The following is a 20,465-nucleotide window of genomic DNA, read 5'->3' on the forward strand; positions in this document are numbered from 1 at the left end:
CCCATTCCGTAGGATACAGGGCTGGTTATACTGTAGCCTTGCTGCAGTGCTGTAGATGTGTACGTCACTGTTGGGTTAACCATTAGAGGTCAGTGAAACAATGGTTTTAAGCCTAATGTTCCAGAAAGTTATCCTTATGGCTTATCAGCCAACAAACAGCCAGAAAGTTACAGTCTGTTTGCAGCTGTAACTTACCATGTGTGGGCAATGAAGACGAGGACTTCTTCTTTGAGTCCATGAGTTTGACGCCTTATCGGTTGGCGTCATTGGCTGCACTCCACAGACACACCTTTTTGGTTTGACCTCCATTAAATTTTATGTCCTCTCTATTGATATTTGTTCATTGAGGTCCGGTGAACAATCTCAAAATGCATCACAAAAGGTGCCTCACCAATATTAACCTTGTGAATTAGGTAGCTGCTGTCTTCATTTGTCCTCTCTGGAAGAAAAGATAAATAAGGTGTAGCTTCAATTCCAAAAAATGTTAGTGGGAACATTATACTTACATACAAATATATATACTTATACAAAATGTGAATGCTCTGTAGTCACTTTTTCTTTTCTTTTGTAGGAACTTAGCAACGTATCTCATCAATCTGAGCTGTGTGAGTGCGCTGCAGTTTGCCAGTTTCTACCAAACACACTGATCTAAAAATATAAAACTACATGCACAATCTCTGTCTTCCTCTCTCTCTCTCTCTCTTTCTCTCTTACACACACACATCTTATCCACTACCTGCTTTTCTTCCAAAATGTCATCAGTGAAGCTTCCTTGCACACTGAGACCGATGCATTAATTATTCTATTTGTTGCCAAAATTCCCATTACGAGACAAAATAAAGCTGAAAGCGGTCAAGATGATTTCGTGGTCCTCTCACTTCTTGAACAAAAAAGTCAATCCAATACAATACAATGCAATACAAGACAAGAGCAAGGAGAGTTTCAGCTGCTGATAAAGAAGCTGCTGAATTCTCCTGATTGCTTCCAGGTGTATTTCAGGATGTTGGTGGTTCTGTTTGATTCACTGCTTGCTATAAGGGAACCATAAATTAAAAAGACCACCTGTTTCTGTGAACCAGTTGATCCTGAACAGCGGCTGGCAATATGTCTAAACTAGGGATCCACACACACATGCGCACCACACACATATCACATCAGGAAAGGATGCAAGAAAAAAATGCTTACATTTGAACCTGTTACAAAAAAAATGTATGACAGGCAAAAGTTTCTGAGTCTGAGTCGGAGTGTAAATACATAACAGGAGGTTGTATTTATTTTGTCATGCAGCAATTTTGGATGTAACAAATGGACTTTGTGTTTACATGTTTTCAATTGTTTTGTTTTACAGAGCAACAAATGGAATATCTATCTTGTCTTATTATTATTAGTGAGCGTGTTACTGAAAAGGAGAGGATAACTGATACAGTTTTAATATTAAAATTAGTGTGCATATGCAGGTTTTTTAAACCTTAAAATAGGCCTCCTCTCCCGCTGCCAGTGGCCGAGTTTGTCTTCCTGTTTTTTTTTCTGATGTGTAACCTTTGACATTGATGAGCATACCAGAAAACAGGGAGCAGTAGAAAGCAGCAGATCATACACCTCATCAGACTGCTTCCAGAAGACCAGACTTGTTTTTAAAAAGGCTTAATCAATAACATCCTTAATTAGACATGTTGCTTTTGTTTTTTCACTTTTGACTGTGCCAAGCTTCTGAGATTTCTCTCTGCTCACTCTTGAGCTAGACTAAACACATCCTGGACCTTCCTGAACTCACAGAGGCGAAACTGATATCCATCATCTTATCTGCTTCTGGAGAAAACTCTGAATAACAGTGGACCTAACATTAAGCTGAGTGAGGTTTTCATGATAAGTTGCTTATACATAGCCTAAATATTGACGTCAATTTTAGTCCATTTAGATTTAAAACCAAATGGAGGAAGCACATACACACACACACACACACACACACACACACACTGAAGAATATGGAATTGAATATTGATCCCTCAGCAGCACAGCATTTAGTAAAATTAGACCACCTGGACCAGAAAATACATTGAACATTGTTAACATTTTTACCAATGTTAAAAGTAACAGATTAATAAAAAGATAATTTGCGTTGTTACAGTTATTTCACAGTGAGAGATTATTCCATTATTCCATTATTATTCCACAACGACCTACTAATGCAAATATTAATGAATGTCTTTTGACCACATGGTCTGCAGCCAGAAGCTTATTATTCATTTATAAATACTCTTTCCTGTTTGTTGCGGTGCACTTGTGATGCGTTTGTTGTGAATAAATGAACCCAGAGCTCCCACTCTGTTGCTCTTGGACAGCTGTGTTTCTCTACCATTAGTTTCCTGGTGTTCTAGGTCATTTCAGGCTGCCAAGCTCAATACAGCTCCTGCCAGCTCCTGGAAGTGAGAACCCTGATTAGTTGTGACTCTGTCTTCCTAAGTTTCAAAAACCAGCCTCATGATGAAGTTAGTGTTGATAGTGTTTGCCTGCTTGCCTCCTGAGCCAACTTTTATTCCAATCTCCTAAAACAGTTCTGTTTTATCAACAATTGTCCTACTGTATAGATTTGTTTATGTACGGCAGCTTGCATATATAGTGATTAACTGAGGGTGGAAAAGGCACAAGAACTTCTCCGAGACTTCAGCAGCTTAGTTTGTGGAGTTCAAAGGTCAAGAGTCTGGACTCTCAGGGGTCACTGAAGTAGAGAGAAGTGGTCTGTGTAAATTCTGTCTTTACATGTTCAGATAGATGAACTAATTACAGCGAGTGTCTGCCGAGGTCCACAGACAATCAAGTCTTTAGCTTATCTGCCGCTCACAGCCACTCAGGAGGTCAAACACACATTAGCCTGCTATCACGGCTAATCTCTGTCTCCCTGTCAGTCTCGGCTTTCTCCTCACTCCACTTCCACTTGCTCTCTCTCTCCCTCTCACACATGCACACTGCATGCATGTCTACGTAGGTAAGCAGGGTTATGGCTGGTTTTATGCAATAAACTGATTTCTAAACAAAACTAGTTTTCCTCAATCTTGTTCAGGGATTGAGAAAACGCTTTAATACAGGTATTTCTTCTTGGCCATAACCAGGTTTTTTGTGGGATTAATTCATGTGCACACATAGCAAAAGAAGTGCAGCAAGGACCGCATTTTTCTGTCTGAACCCAACGGGCCCAAGAGAGTAGTAACAGAGTTCGACCCGACCTCGACAGTTTGTGTTACTCCAGGACCAGTGTTGGGTAATGTCATTATGTTACAAGATTACTTCCATCAAAAAGTAACTTGTTATGTTACTGCCTTATGTATCTACTGAGAAAAGTAACACGTTAGAGTATTTTAGAGTTATCAAAAATTACGGTAAAACCCCTTTGTCACTCGTTGTGCATGTCGGTTATATTGTCCATATTGTCCATATATTGTACATGAACCTTTGAATGTATTGACTCTACCGTCACTTTGTAGTCTTTTTTACAGCCCACAATCAGAAACTCTGCAGCCTGATAATAGGAATGACAGACGCAATATAACATTTACAGCTCTATATTTTGCTGACAATCTGACAGCGAACTGGGCAGAGGCATACGGTATTAGACACAGCTGTTTCAATGAAAACAATATAACACGGGCTCTTATAGCGGAGTATATGATGTTTAAAAATGCAACTAATGAATCCGTAAACTGGGTGCTTACATAGAAACGATAGGCACATAGGCCTTTTAACACAGCCTGAGGAATGAAGCTGCTCTGCAGTCTAGTGGTATGGCAGTTCATACTTCTGTATCTTTTGTCAGAAGGCAGCAGGGTGAACAGACTGTGGCTGGGGTGGGTGTCGTCTTGTAGTATCTTTTGTGCTCTGTGTAGGTATATCTCACTTCCCTGATGTCACTGATGCTGTGTAGATGGCTACCAGTGATGTTCGTGATGGCTTTAATCACCCATTGCAGAGCCTTCCTGTCCTGGCCGTGCACGAACCATGCCAATTTATGATGTTTCCAGTCAGGATGCTTTCTATTGTTCCTCTGTAAAAGTTGACCAGAATCTGGCTCCAGAATTTAGCCTTCCTAAGTTTCGATAGGATGTAGAGCCTTTTCTGTGTTTTTTAAACCCAGGTCATGATGTAGATTGTTCCCTGTGCAACATTCTGCAAGATTGTTGATTTCCTCCCAATACGAACTCTCAGTGTTGTTTATAACTGGAGGGGGCTGAGCACACAGCCCTGGGGGGCTCCAGTGTTGAACGCTAACACAGAGGAGGTGCGACTACCAATATGTTTTCTCTGGGGTCTGCTTGTGAGGAAGTTTGATATTCAGTTGCAGAGTGTTGTATTCAAGCCCAGAGTGTTAAGTTTTCCAATCAGCCTCATGGGTGAGATTGTGTTGAATGCTGAGTGAAATCAACCAACGGCATTCTGATGTAGCTGTTCTTATTCTCCAGGTGTGTGGATATTGAGTGAAGGGCAGTGGATATGGCATTCTGTGTGGATCTGTTGGTTCTGAAAGCATAGTGGTGAGGATCCAGGCTGGCAGGGATGTTGTCTTTGATGTGCTGGAGAACCACTTTCTCAAAACAATTCATCAGGTGGGGGGTGAGAGCCACTGGGTGGTAATCATTAAGACTAGAGACAGCAGAGTTTAGGTACACGAATGATGGTGGCTGTTTTATTAAAATGTTACAGCATAAAATCCTCCTCAGAACCCTCATACACATTATAAGTTGTAGTGTAGAAGGAAGAGGAGAAACCTGATTGCTGCATACAAATGCAGCTTTGCTGCTTCAATCTAACATCATATGTTCCTCTTCCCCTATTCCTGAAAGTCCGTCCATTGCAGGGGCATGCTCCTGTAATGTCAACATACAGTCACATACTACACAGTCTTTTTTTTTTGACCAGGCCCTCCCTGCATTATATCCTGTGTGACACTCTTCATCAACATCACATATGCCAAAACAAAAAGGTATTATTTTCTTGCAGTGTTAAATTGCAGAGCTTAAACAAGCTAAACTGTCAGTCTTCCCGAATGACAATGTAGAACTGGGATGTAATCAGGTAACATTACAGCTTAATCTGGAACAGTAATCTAGGAAATTGTCCTCTTTGTGTAGACGAAGAGCACTGACTGTTCTGCTTATCACATCGAGTCAAATATCGAGCAGTGATCTTTCTACCTTCGTCTCTCTCTGTCTCAGTCAGAGCTTCTGCCGTTCGGTTGACTTTATCACCGGCTGTACTGTAAAGCTTTAAATTATTCAGTGCATGCACAGATCAAGAGAAAGAGAGAGGGTAAGGGGGAGAGACATTATCTTTGGTAGCGGCCTCTATTTCTCTCCTCTTCCGTCTCACTGCACATCAGTTCAGACAGTGTTTACCAGAATAAACCCTGTCCTCCTTCCTCCTCTTTGCTTTCCTGTGGGTGCTCTCTTTCCCTTGTTTGCTCTGGAGTTACATTACAGGACAGAAGTGTTAAATTTACTCCACAGCTGTAGATTAGCAATTCCTGATCCTGGTCCACATAGTATAAAGAAATATTAATTCTAATAACGTTGCAACACAGAACTAAAAAGACTCTGGCCTTACTCACCAAAACTATGGGATCCTGCTTTAGGCTATTGATTATCTTTTTCAATGTCTGATTATTTTTGACCAAGGTGGCCTCCATTTGTCATGTGCTCGTATGCTGTAATGTTGACTACCAAGTGGATCTAGAGGTGAATGGTACTTCAGAAACATAACGTTACAGGGAGGAGAGGGAAAACAGAAAAAGGGGGAACTGAAGTCTCTGGTGAGTGCTGAATACAGTGACTGACCTGAATGCAAACACATGGGTACACACCCTCTGCGTGTTCCTGCTCATAAGCTTACGGCTAATGTGCAATCTGATGTAATATTTTAAAGTTTAATTCAAGGACTTCTTTCCTCATTCTATCTCGGTTATAGCATCAGACTACCAGATGAAAAGCACTGTTGCCTTGACTAAACCTGAGGATTTCTCTGGGTTTGAACATTGTTGGAAGCATTTGAAACAATGCAAAAAAGTACACAACAACAACAAAGGTTCTTTTTTGACATTTTAATTTTTACATATTATATCTTTAATACAATCTATGTTTCTTCCACCTGATGTGATCTCTTGATGTGTCCCAGCTTCTGGAGCTCTGTTTGTAACCATCTAGTTTGCCAATGTTTGAAAAGAGGCCTGAGGCCAGGGTTTCTTCAAGACGTGTCCGACTCAGGAATTGTGTTTCATGTCCTAGTGGGCTCTAGCATTGTCATTACCTCCACAGAAGTTAGTGAGCAGAATGTTATCACAACCTAAAGGAATAATGGTGGACCCTACAAAATCAGACCCAGGTTGTAAAAACAACCATCAATTTTCCTTTAATCAAGAAGCTATCGACTCTCCTCAGATAAAGGTCTGTACTGGTACTCTTGCCTTTGATAAGGGACCTAAAAGAGCATCATAGATCCCTCCTGTCCATGCAGCTAAAAGCCTCAAGCTCTTTGTGTCCCTTCTGTCAGTCTGTAATCATCAAACATGAAACAGTATAAAAAGAGTGAACGAAAGAGCTGCTGAAGGGCCTGTTTCTCCTCGCAGGAAGATGGTTGAACAGAAGCAGTGAGTGAGTGTTTAGAGAACAATGAATCTTTGTCCCCGTCTAGATCCACAGAGCTCCACAGTACACAGTCAGCCAAACTGATTTTAATTTTCTGGCTGAGGACAAAACCTTTTTTTAAGAAATCAGCCTGTCAACATTTTCCCGCTAAGGGTGACACATTTTACAGTTCACAGTGTTAATAACCACTGTTTGGCAAGTTGCGTCCAAAATGTAATCTATTATATATTGCTAGTTATCATTATCATTTGAAAGTAAAAGGGTACTTTACTATATTAATGTGTGTAGAGTAATGCGTTACTAATTACACTGCTGTTGTGTTGCTTTCATCAAAATAACCACAAGAGTACAGCTGCATTTAGAAAACTAGAAAAAGATGCTTCTCACTGCAAAAACTCAGTCTGTCTGACAGGGCACTAAAGCAGTCTGTGAGGCGAGACTTTGCACCATAATTGCCAGTAGGCAATGGGAGACAAGTACTGAAATTGCTTGGTTCACATGCAACTCAACTACCCACCTATACACTGTTGGAAAGGCAGCAAAGACACATGAAAGAGCCAATTGGCCTTCCAGACTGGGAGCTCTCGCTGTACTCCATTGACTGTCCAGAGGTGAAAACTGAACAGAAAAAGGCGGGGACCCTTTCATGTTGCAGGCAGCAACATAACAACAAGAAACATAGCCAATAACACCGGGCAGAAAGAGTAGGAAATATGTTTCCTGTTGAAAGAAGTCATGTTTTAGATTGATGAACAAAGCTTGCATACATGTTTTCACAGGACAATATTCACAAATTCATTTTGAATTAATATAGATTATCGAGGAATAAACACAATGGCTTTACGAGCAGCCCAAAGGTAGGGATCACTATTTCTCATCTCTTTTGCTTACTGTCCCGGAAAATCTGAATGAATTATTCTTCAGTTCTTACGGTTTGCATTAAATGAACAGAACAACCGAATTATCGAGAATCTCACAGACCTAACATCTGCGTAATATGTTTATAGCATGCCAAATTCACAAGAGTTTAAGTATTTATATCGCTATGACAGCTTTGAACAAGCTTAAAGTGGTTGCCAGCAAAGTGGTTGTTCTGACGAGGTTGAAAAACATCTACAAACACTGAATTTTGGGTGCAACGTGATAGTGGACATAGTAGAAACGCTCTATATCACTCCAATGTTTGTGAGGGTTGGGGTTTTTGTGTATATCCATAATGCAGAGACCGGAGGCAGAGAAACAGTCCAAGGGTGTTTAATTAACAAACAAATGTTAAACAATGAAACGTGAGGGCAGGCAGGTTGGGTGGCATGGTCTGGAGATGACAGTGAGAGTTTTCAGGCGGGCCAGAGACGCCGAGAACTGAGCAGAGAGACACTGGAGAATCTGAACACAGAGGAGGAAAAAAAAGCACAAGCATGAGTTGAGATCCAATCTCAGACAAAAAGCACAGTAGCAAAAAACACTGGAAGCACGTAGCGACAGAATTCACTGAGGAAGTAACTTGAGCTCAATTATATTCACTATACGTGACGGAACAATCTGGCACAGGAGTAGTGGAGAGACCAGAGTAATACAGCCAGAGGAGGATGAGCTGATGGGAAACAGGTGCGTCTCTCTGCTGCAGAGGGAACCAGTAACCACGCCCACGGACACAGACACACAGGGAAAGAGCAGGTGATGGAGAAAGGAGGGGGGGAAACAGACAGGGGCTAAAACAAACACATAAAAACCCAACTGTCACAGCAGGCACCGTGACAATGTTTACTTCTCCATTTGATATACAGTATAAACAAGTATCCTTTAGAGGACATCATTTATAAGACTTAGTTAATCGTTTTTTTCAGCTCAGTGATTAACGATGCACTTTGTTTCATATTTCATGTCATCTAATATTATGCTGCATATATCGTCACACTCTTTGCATGTACGGATAAACAAAAAGAAAAGCTATTTTGCATCATATCTCCTGAACCAAACACGATAACACAGAAAAGGTGATGTCTACCCCGATGTTTTGATGGTCAAAGACTACAGTGATACCATTTACAACATCGTAAATTGTTCAGGTGAACAGTTAATCGTGAATTCCGGTACATTGTGAGAAGGAAACTGGATAATACAGGTGATATGTCGAAATATGTTTTCTTGGTACAGTTGTACAGTTTGGGGCCCTGAATTTCTTAAGATATGGAGCCATTGCAACAACGCCCCAAGGCAGCCATTTTACTTTACACTATAACTGGATTATGTATTTGGCAGCATATCTTTTGAACCAAAGATGATAACACAGACAATGTGACGTCTATTCCTATGTTTTGATGGTCGGTGATTACAATGTGTTACGACCCTAGAGGTCATAAATGTTTCCTTTTGTCTGTTTCAATAACCCTCTTTTACCTGAGTGAGAGTGAGTGTGTGTGTGTGATTGGTTGCAGGTGTGTCTGAGTGATTGTAGGTTGCCCCGGTGAGCTGATTGGTTCCTGCCTGGAAGCCAAGGGTTTAAGGGCCGGCTCCTCTCCAGTTCCTGTAGGCTCTCCTCTGCTGTCCCAGACTACCAGCATGTGTGATTGTGGACAAACTATGTTTGTTAATAAAACCATTTAAAAACGCTTTGCTGCTGGTGGTGCTTGGAGGATGGGAAGAGAGGAGTCTCATTTTCATGTTGCGCCAGGGTTTCCCCGAGGCCCTGGTCGTAACACAATGATACCATAGACAACATCATAAATTGTTCAGATGAAGAGTTAATGATGAATTCAGTGATGTGAGAAAAAAATAACAGCATCTGAGAAGCTAGGTCCAACTTTATAATACCATGCTCACTAAAAGCTTAATCCTTTTATTCATTAACCCTATTAACACAGTTACTGTAATACACCTATATACTTTTTTTTTTTCTCTTTTTTTTTTGTTACCTTTATGGCGTTTATTAAGGGGGGCACTGAGAGCAATGTTCTCTTCTCAGGAATACTCTGCCACATTGACACAGTTACACATTCACACCTGGACACATCCAATGTGACCTTAGCAACTCAGACTAAGAGGTCTGATCTGTGGACTGATTTTGTCATTGCGATAATGTCACAACCCTGCAAAATGCTGTCATGAAACGTCATGTATATATATGTTTTTATATATTTTTTTCTCTGTCTTTCTTTCTTTTTTGCTATAGTAATATATATGATCTATAACTTGTATACCTATTTAATATATTATGGTTGATTTTACATATAATATAATGAAAATGAAATGGAGGGTAGGAGAGGTAGGAGGAAGAATGGATGTTTTCTTTTTTATTTATTATTTATGCGTGTGTGTATGTACCCTAATCCACTTAATATTGTTACACGTTGCCTTTTAGCCATCCCTGTTACTTCTAAACCATACTCCCCTTTTCTGCATCAACACACACACACACACACACATACTCACACACTTATACAAACACAAACATACACACAAGCACACACACAAACCGCCCTTCAAGGCAGCATACAATGCACTATACAAATTTGTTTTTCCTTGTTCGTTCATTTGTCTAGTGTTATCTTGTCTTGCTATCTACATTGTTTACACTATCTTTTTCGTCTTTTTTGTACTATTGCACCATAAACACCTATTTGGCCTTGGTTCCAGTGTGATCACAAGATGGTTTCTAGTTGTTTTGTGGGAGAGTTGCAGAATTTTACAAAATTCTAAAGCAATGCTGAATTTGCCCTCTTCCGTATGTGACTACTTTAGCTTTCTCAACAACAAATTACTATTACTAACCAACCAAATCTGTTAGCTGTAGGCTTACATGTAACAATTATGAATGGTGAACTAAACAAAGTTGAATTTGCTTTACTCTCGTCATATTAACATATTTGATGGTGGACAGTGGAGGTAGTACCTGGACGCTGGTTCTACTGTTGAGCCAAAGATGTCATGGGCCTAAGACAACGAGACATTGAGGGAAGGGGTTTCTATTTTATAAACCTGCTGAAGCATCCAACACAGCCCCTGTTCAGAGGGAGGTACCTTAAGGGAGGGAAAGGAGAAAGCAATGCCTCAGGCTCAGATGGCTCAGCATGAGTACCTTTCAAGGTGAACCTTTGTAGTTGCCAACTTCATATTGAATACCAAACATGCATGCCCCCCCCAGCCCCTCTCTGCCCCCCTCTCTCTTTCATCCCCCTCCTGGCTGCCTACCCTTCAGTCTGGTTCTGCTCAAGGTTTCTGCCTGTTAAAGGGCAGTTTTTTCTTACCACTGTTGCCAAGTGCTTACTCATGGGGGAAAGGTTGGAAAGTCATCACGGCAAAATGTGGTCCTGGTGACACCTACTGTAGTGGGAACCAGCCACAGAAGCTGTTTTGAGTAGGCGATATGTATGTCTGTCTGTCTGTCTGTCTGTCTGTGAACACATGTGTTAATGTGATAGCACTATAACTGTGGAAGATGCAGTCATGAATCTGTACAGGTGTGTAATTGTGATCAAGATGAGGGCCAAAGGTGGGTTTGGTCTGATCAATGATTACTGAGTACTCATGTAATGATGTAGTAATGACTACTAAGTGCCCATGGGTCAACATGTTAATGGTTAAAGGTTGTGTGTTCCCATCGAAAAATGGTTTCTAGTTTGCTTCTCACAATGTAACTGAATTCACCATTACAGCTTCACCTTAAGAATTTATGATGTTGTTTATGGTATCATTGTAATCACTGACCATAATAACATAGGGAAAGACATAACCTCTTCTGTGTTATCATGTTTGCTTCAGGAGATATGATGCAAAATACATAATCCAGTTATGGCGGAAAGTAAAATGGCCGCCTTTATGCGATGGCTCCGTATCTGAATATGTTCAGGGTCCCAAACTGTAAAACTGTACCAACTGTCAAGCTTTTATGAAAAAGTGAATGTTTTTTTCAAATATCACCTGAACTAGAAAAAAAATCAAGTAGAAGTGACGTGAAGCATGACACATTGTAGAAAAGCAGGAGAACAGTCAGAGGGTCTGATTGGTTATTTATTCATTCAGTCATCTTTTGTTTATTTCCCTCAGTTCTGTGTATGTGGTATGTGTGTGTGTGCGCGCGCTTGTGTGTGTGTTTAGAGAGTCCATTTGTGTGTGTGTGTGTGTGTGTTTTCTGCACCTGCAGCAGCCCACTGTGGAAGCGGAAAAGGAAGTGGAAGCCTGAACTCACACACATGCACACACATGCATGCACACACAGACGTGCGCACACACAAACACACATACACACACAGCCTTATCACACATGTACACAATCAGACTCTTTTGAGTCAAGGTATGAGGTCATTGTTGGAGGATCCGCTCCGATAGAACTGGAACAAAGGGCACAACGAAAGAAGACTCACCAACAGAACACAATGCCACATTCAGCACAGTCAGTGACGATGACTCAAAATGTTAATGTACAAATGTGAACATGAATTAGCTGTAAGTTCACTAACAAAGATCACACCATTGTGTTGTATAGTCATTTTATTGAGAATGGCTAAAAGATTCAAAATAAATAGGATGAGGGTCGTATTTGATGGTGGATTGGGCTTCGTGGAAAGGAATGAAAGGGGGTAGGCTGCCCCGAGTTGCGGTGTAGCTGTAGCATCTAGGAACCCAGGGGTCCAGACTGAAGAGGGAGGCACGTCTCGATGAGGAAACAGCTTCATCATCCCTAGAGGTTCCTTTAATAAAGACGAAAGAAATGGAAGATTTTACCCTAACACACGTCCGTAGGACCAGGCAGAACCCACGCTTACAGCTGGGGTTCAAATCCCGGATTATCTTGATATGAGGCAGTGGTAAGAACTGCTGAGCTGTTTTGCCACCCTAAGAGAGGGGAGAGAGGAGAAAAAACATTTTTGTGAGGAGTTGTTGTGAGAACTTGTGACAAAGAGGAGAGGAAGGGGCTTTAGACTCACCTAACTTTATTTCTGAACTCAGAAGTCTTTGTTATTTAGTGTGCTAATAGTGTACATTTAATGCTGCACTCAGCCCGTGTAAGGGGTCAACAATATTTCAAGAAACACACCAAAGGCCTGTTGTATACAACTGGCTCATCAACATTATACACAGCATACATTATCAAATCACAATACTTCACTTTCTACTTTAATGACTGCTATTTGTCTCTTAAATTAAGTTTCAGGAGATTTCAAGAGGTTCTTACACAAAGCTGTAGAACAACACATTTGACAAGTCAATCTAAATAGACTTTAACAGTAAGATATATCCAAGGGCGTAGGTTTGGTCTCAGCTTTGGTAGTGACATTACCAGGGGTGGACTGGGACAAAAATTCAGCTCTGGCATTTTCTGTCCAGACCAGCCCACTATATTATCAGCGGACACCACGAAGAAGTCCACAAATCTCGTGGCGTCCTTTCTCACACATACTACAAAGGAGAGTCATATTCCTTGATAGCAGTTAACAAATAAAGCACGTAGCTATGAACTCAAGGACTAAAACTGACAGCTATAGCAATCAACCAATCAATCTTTGTTCATTATAGTGTCAAATCACAACAGAAGTTATGTTATGACCAGGGGTGGGACGAGACTAACGGGAAGAACCCAAAACCAGAGACGGGGTGGAGTTTTTCTCACATCATTACTTACATTTGCACAACAGTTGGTGCATTTCTCAAAACAATTAGTACAAACTGCAAAACCTTGTTGATAACCTGCAAAAGCATGTCACATGCTCAAAATAGAGGTCATTCCTCAAAACCAAGTATTCCTATCAATGAAAGTGTGTGTGTCATAAAAAAAAGTCCTGACACCATCATTTATGAACAAGGTAGTCAAATGGCTTTGTCGTGTTTTCATTAGGACACTTTACTAGTGTTTCCCAATGCAAAAAAGCCAGATCTTTGTGACCTGAAAATGCTCAAGACTATACACTAACACTATACACAGCCATTTGAAAACTACAGTAAAAGTAACACATTTACACACAAATTATACCTATTAGATAGTTATCACCTCAGTAAACAATAAATGAATTGAAAGATTACAATAAATTCAATGGTAAATATTGCAAATTAAATTTATTATTTGCTATAGGTTTACTTGTGTTTTGTATCTCTGTTTACAGCTCATCAGGCCACGTGAATGTTTACTGTTGCTATGGCAACAAGAGACCGCTGACGTTAGCATCTGTTAGCTAGCTTAGCTAAATCATCTGAACAATAATAACCCATAATATCACAATTCGGCGTATTTGAACAAAATCAACCACAACTACCAACAGTCACAGCCCTTTAACTCTGGGCTGATGTGCTGCCACATGTTAGATTGTCAAAGTTAGAAAATAACGACTTCAGTCCCTGAGGAGCTACGTTAGCATTAGCGGCAGCTACGTTAGCATTAGCGGCAGCTGCGTTCATCAGTATGCAGTTAGTGAGGTCGCATCACATTCAATGTAAAAACGTTTTTTTACTTTGTTTTGGACATGTCTCAAACATTTAGCCGAGCCAGCCCCAGGCTGACGTTACTGACCCTGTCTGCCTCCACTCGCTCATCATCGTCAGGTCCTCCTCCCTCGTCTCCCGGCGCAGCAGCACCTGTGGCTGCTGGCGGGTCGGTGTCACTGGTCCCGGCACCAAAAAGCTCCGTCAACTTCGCACATTTAGCAGCCTCCACCTCCAGAGACTTCAACTTTTTAATCGCTGTTTCTCAGCTGTTTCTTCCTCTTATCCATTTCAAGTAGCGGACACAGTTTGGAAGATGCTCACTACTACCACTCACTAACGTTACTACTGGCTCAGCAGCAGACAAATATTGGTAGTGACTATTTTGCAATCCTCGAACATTGGTTGTGACATGTCACGACCATCTATATAGAAACCTACGCCCATGGATATATCCTACAAACCACAGCTGAGGTCTTAAATCACAGTTCACCCAAAAATTAAAAATCAGTCATTATCTACTCACCTACATGCAGACATGCTCACAAGTCATTTTTTGCAAGTCCAAGTCAAGTCTCAAGCCTCTTATGGTTGTAATGAGCGTTCTATCATCTGCTGCATGCCATCCGGTCTGCTTAGAACACTGCATAGTAGTGTAGTATTATCAGCACTGATTAGTTGTTTGGTATATGATCACTTTAAACAGGCCATTGCAATGCAATATGAAAAAAAAACAGTGTGTGTGTAGTTCCTATAGGCAAAACTCATGACAAACGGGAGAGCAGCAGCAGCAGTTGTTCTGCTCGCTGACAAAGTGTTGGTGTCATCTGTGGCTGCGTGCTGCATGCACCAGATGCGTAAGGTTATGCATAAGGGAACACTAAGCTCATCAGACATTTTCTTAATGTTGATAAAAAATACATTTAAAATTGTTTACGAGTCCCAAATCTCAAGTCTGAGTGGAGTCTCAAGTCTTTTGAGGGAGAGTCTCAAGTCAAGTCTCAAGTAAACTGAGTGTGCAACTTAAGTGTGACTCGAGTCCAAGTCACAAACTTGAGTACCCATCTCTGCCTACATGCCGCAGGCAGCTTCAAAACTATAGAGGGAGGCATAACCGCTTACTGCTGCTCAGTATAGCCTACTCTTTGCTGTAGCTGCCTTTGGTTGTACCGAATATGTGCCGATAGCAAGTAGCTTAGTTTGCTGTAGAACTAAGTGGCCCAATTGGCTGACAGGTGGCCAATTATTACATATTGCACGTTTTAAACACCGTGTCATTTTAATGATCTGGGCTGAGTGACTTGCATCTTGACAGTTTACTTCAAAGATTTGAGACAACGCTATCCCACCACAGCCATTTTATCCAGTGATTGTGTAAAACATTACTTAATGGAGCGCTGGCATTCAGAATAAAAATTCTTGAGTTAGTATGTTTGATGTTGGTCGAAGTGTGTGTGCTATCAGCCTGTCCTTGCTGTGTCCAGCGGTGACAGCAGAAGCTTTGGTCCTGTCACTGCTCATCGCTGCTTCACATTCACAGCGCTCAGAACGTGTCAGTGTTACATGGGGGCCAGTGGGGCATCGTTACCATCTGGCTATAAGGCTATACTGATGTCAAATATAGGCCAGTGAACACACACACACACACTTACACACTGATCATCCACACAGTGTGCTGTTAGCACTTGGAAAGCAACAGGGGGAAGGAGGCGACGTAGACATGAGGCGAGCCGCTGTGACAGTCCGTCCAAATTGACCGCCAGCGCTCTGGTGGCAGTTGGCCTGGTTCCTTCTCATTGCTCTGTGACATTCCCTCAATCAGCACTGTAACACACACACACACACACACACATAAAAACACACACACACATGCTCACACTTGCAGAGCGATATCCTCTAGCGTCCCACATTGTCTCACTAGACTATCCATATGAGTCATTGTTCCCCTGACTACAGCTTCCAGTAAAACACACACACACACACACACACACACACACACACACACACACACACACACAGAGGCTAATTTGTCCCCTTTTATTCAGCAACAATAAAAATCAACATATCTGGCCTGTTGTGACAAGTGAAAGGGTCAGCTATTCAGAAAAAGGGTTTCCTCATTTTTTTAAAAAGATTTATCGCTTTATGTTATAAATGAGTCTCTGTTTGAGGCTTTTGCATTTCTGGTTTAGTCTCCTGAGAAAATATGCCATGTTTACCCCACCAGCTAGTCTCCAACTGTGTCTGTCTGCTGTCGGGTGCTGGGCAGGTATTGTACAGTGGGTTTATCAGAGCTTGTTAGCTGAAAATAGCCGCCTGCTACTGAACAACAAGGTTGTGTTCTCATCAGTAGGACTAAACCTAAACTAAACTACAAATGTGGGCTAAAAGAGGCTTGAAACTGCCAAGAACTGCAGAATTATCAGATAATTTGCTGTAGATCATCATTGCGAGTAGCCACTGTCATTTTATTCACTGAAAGATGAGTGGAGCTTTCAAGTAAGAGTGTATTTGCATATTTTCTTATGAAATGTAAATATTCAGTCACCGATCTATAAACTTAAGTGGATTTTAGCTACCCTGAGACCAAACCAGGCTGATTGATGAAGATCACTTACTCCTTTCATACTGAACAAAAAGCCACTAACACCTACTAATATCAGAATTTTGTCTTTAATGTGAATGTGTACGATCTGTATTAATTCATGTGTCAAATGAGTACAATTTAATGCAGACCCTAATAAACCTCTTCTATTCTTCCACAACACAGTGGAGATTATGATTCCGTCTGCATTGTCCTAGTGGTTGGCTGTGACAGATCTGGTGAGCTTAAATTATGGTTAAGCACTTATGGGTGGTTTAAAGTTTAGAGTGAAACAGGACTATCAGGTTTGATATTGGATTAGGTTTGTTTGAATTAAAGGGAACTGTTGGGCCTTGGCGGGGATATGTGCTCTACTGCGTGCCATTATATTTATTCTACTGTTCCCAGTTTTCTGGCATGTCCATGATGTCGAACGTGACACCCCAGAAAAAAAATAGAAAGGTAAACTTGCCTACTGGCAGTGGGTAAGGAGTAAATCACCTATCCGTAGCGGGTTAACTCACATTTAAAAAACCTGCATGTGCACTAATTTTGGCGTAAAAATATTACTATTATATTTGCCAGAATATCGACTCAAATCTAAAAACAATATATAAATTGTTTTTGCATAACTGGTAGAAGACATGAATCTGCAGCACTTATCCCTGGTGAGTTTCACCTTTCCGAGCAGTCTTCTGAGAGCTGTTGGTCTCATTAATCTGCTGTTTTCCTTCCCTTGCCTGCTTTCCGCTTTATTCTTCTTCCCTCATCCCTTGCTCCTCCTCTCTCCTTTTCCAGACAATGATCCAATTAGCTGCTAGCTGCTGTGGCACCAGTTGCCTACAGATGACAGATGCCTCTGTGTGTGTGTGTGTGTGTGTGTGTGTGTGTGTGTGTGTGTGTGTGTCCCCGTGCGTGTTTGTGTAAATACCTCAGTAATGACTGGTCTGATACTCCTGCAGCTCAGTAACCTTGTTCTGAGTTCTGACTCCATGCCTCACACTGCTGGTGTGCGCCGCTGTTTAAAGGGTGCGTAGAGCTGTGAACAAGTTCTATCTTTAATCAGCTTGACTGCCGTAGGAGTCAAGGATGTGCTCGCGCTTTGGTCCGGAGTGGAACTGCCACAGTGAAGTCACAGTGAAATACCATGTCAGAGCTAATTTGCTCACACATGAAGGCACAGTACTATTCTGAGATGGGCTTGTTTTTATGTTGAGTTGTATGAGGTACAATGAGGTGCCAGGTCAGACTGAAATCAGATGGGTTTAAATACACCCTTTCACAACATTAAACATGTGTTTGAAAGAATCACTTCTCCCATGTGTGTATTTTTCCAGTCCAGAGTTGCAAAGCTGTGACATTACACAAATGTGATTGGTCAACTGCAATGATGGCCCTGGAGCAACATTAGTTACAATGTTCCAGAAACAACACGGAGACAGTGATATCAGATCATGTCATATCTGTAGGATACTGTGAGCGACCCCTTGCAAATACAACTAATCAGGAGATCAACTGTTATCATAAAAACATGGGATGTAGCTGCTTTAATTCAACCTGGTTTGCCATCACGTGTCTGCATTTGTGTCATCTTCATATGTGAGTCGTGTATTAACATATGCTCAGCTGTCCTTCAACGACCAAACACCCATGTCTTAAACAAAATTTTGAAGCCCCTCTAGGATGCTGTTACTTAAGAAATACATGCGAAAAAGTGTGTAAAAACATTGTACTTATGATATGATGGAACTGCTAAATCTATGCTCACTATGTTTATATCTGATGACTCTGCATTAATGATTTACATACAGTTTCAACATTGGTCAAGCAGTCAATGCTTTAATGTTTGTCATTTATATTTGTTATATGATTTAACCATGAGTGCATTGATCTGAAGCTTTGCAGACTTTTGAAAAGCTCCGTTCTCCTGCCCACACTGAAAAGCAAGGCCAGCATTTTCAATGTATTCACTGTGAAGAAAAGCAGAAGGCTCGGGGGTGGAATGTGCTGGCTGAGTGTCGACTGAAGGCCAAATCAAAGTAAAAAAGACTCTTTTTAAAATGTATCTGCATTATCATGTACATGCTCATGATGTGTGCACTGGGAGAGACAGGTGTACTGTATTTTTGTGTGTCTAAAGGTCCATCGAGGATCTATTGTCCATCAGTCCCTCCTGTCTTTCCTGCTTTTGTCCTCCTTCTTTTCTCTCCATCCTCAGAGCCTCTTTCATCAAGGTCCTCAGGTCGAAGAGAGCAGCAGCTGCCTGAGGCTGTTTATGATCCTGAAGGTTTGACCTCTGACCTCTGTGTTACAGCACCATGCCATTAATTTATACTCAATTTAACACAGCAATATGAGCGAACACAGAACAGAGCGTGCAGGATCAATGAGGAAGCATGCCTGGCTTTATCTTTGAATCAGGGGGAGGGGTTAGGCTGATGTGAGCTTTTATAGTCCCATAACAATTTCATGTTTGGGGATGAAGCTCTCAACATCAATAGATGTCATTCAATGTTTTATTCAGTGTTTTTTTGAAGTCATGTGTCTCACAGGGAGCTCAAACCACAAGATGTTAACAATGAAGGAATAATTGTCATGAGCAGTGTGGAATTATTTCCAAATTGATTATTTGATGGATAGGAAATTAATTCTTAAAAAAACTGATGAACTGACCAACCTAAATTCCAAAGAGCCAAATTGCTATTGTGGCTAATATTGTATCTCTTTCAAACAACACTATATTCTCCGTTTAACACTCAAACAGACAAAACTGGCTGACATAGTGCCAATACCCTCCCCAAATATCAAGGTCCAATATCAGATCTACATATTAGTTCAATCATAATCTTGACCTATCCCTAAATCACTGTTAGACAACTGTTTTAAATATATATGCTTCAGGCTGTAGTTTATATTTGGTGACATTACACACTCTTTCTGCATTGCCTGGACATGTCAATATCAAGGCAGCTACTTGAGAAATGTATTCAAAGGACAATCATGGACCTCCTCAAGAGTTTCAACAGACCTGGATGGATAAAAATCATTTGTGCCAGACTCAGTCACAATGGTGAAAGGTTAAAGTGATGTTTTGTTTTGTTTTTTAAATCTGCATAGGTTTTCGGTTTTTGGGGAATTCTCTGTCAAGTTGCCTGTGCTGAAGGGAGGAGAGCTGTGTGTGTCAGTGAAGATCAGCTTGTGCAGATTCCATAAGAAATTTAGGGCCCTATTTAAATGATCTAAAGCGCATGGCGCAAATGCTTTTAGGATGTCTCCAAGTCAATTTTATTGTTATACAGCGGATCATCTGGGCTGGAGTTGTATTTAGACTCTTCATTAGTCATGGGTTATTTTGGGTGTAGCATAAATTAAACCTATCTGGGTGCCATCTCCCATTTCCTTTAAGAGCCAGGTGCGCCAGGACCTGGAGCACTTTAACAATGGCACGCCCTTCCCTGGGGGACAGGTATGTGGTCCTTGGCTACTGGACCCTCTGCCTCCGCCGTCTCAATCATCAACAACTCTGTTTGACTGCATATGATATAGAAGTTCTTAGTCATCCAGGTCATGGTAATTTTAAGTGCTGTATTGTAGGCAACTGGACTTGTTTCAGTTTCTTGAAGATGGAGCCCATAATGTTTATTGATGGAGTCTGATAGCACTTTGACCTGTCTGATGTTGACTCCATCCCACTCACACCGCATGATAATTAGACCCTCTCTTGTCATTAAGGGCCATAAAAATTGATTTTGAGCACAGGCAGAAAATATCAGCATAAATCTTAATATATTAGAATTAGAATGCAAGACATTAGTGCTATTAGTAACAATTTG

Source organism: Pagrus major, chromosome 9 (assembly GCF_040436345.1).
Source record: "Pagrus major chromosome 9, Pma_NU_1.0".
NCBI classification, from domain to species: Eukaryota; Metazoa; Chordata; class Actinopteri; order Spariformes; family Sparidae; genus Pagrus; species Pagrus major.